Source organism: Phalaenopsis equestris, unplaced genomic scaffold (genome assembly GCF_001263595.1).
Source record: "Phalaenopsis equestris unplaced genomic scaffold, ASM126359v1 Scaffold000163, whole genome shotgun sequence".
NCBI classification, from domain to species: Eukaryota; Viridiplantae; Streptophyta; class Magnoliopsida; order Asparagales; family Orchidaceae; genus Phalaenopsis; species Phalaenopsis equestris.
In genome coordinates, this window is record NW_018164605.1 from 182253 (window position 1) to 182614 (window position 362).

The window sequence follows — 362 nt, forward strand, 5'->3', positions numbered from 1 at the left end:
CTCGGCTGTGCGACTTGTGCAGTTGCAGCGGAGTTCGCAGGTTTGGCGCACGAGTTGCGGCATGTGCAGTTGCAGTGGCGTTCACAGGTTTGTCGCACGAGGAGTTGCGGCATGCGCAGTTGCAGTGAAGTTCGTAGGTTTGTCGCACAAGGAGTTGCGGCATGTGCAGATGCGGCAGGTGTTCGCAAGTTTGTCGCAGGTGCAGTTGCGACAGGTGGTGCTTGACCAGCGGAGTTTGCAAGTTTATTGCAGGTGATTTTGCAATAGGAGGAGTTTGGTTCCGGTGAATAGGAGCCATGTTTTGCGCACAGAGGAGTTCGGCCAGCAGGGTTCGCAAGTTTGTCGCAGGAGTTGCGACAGGT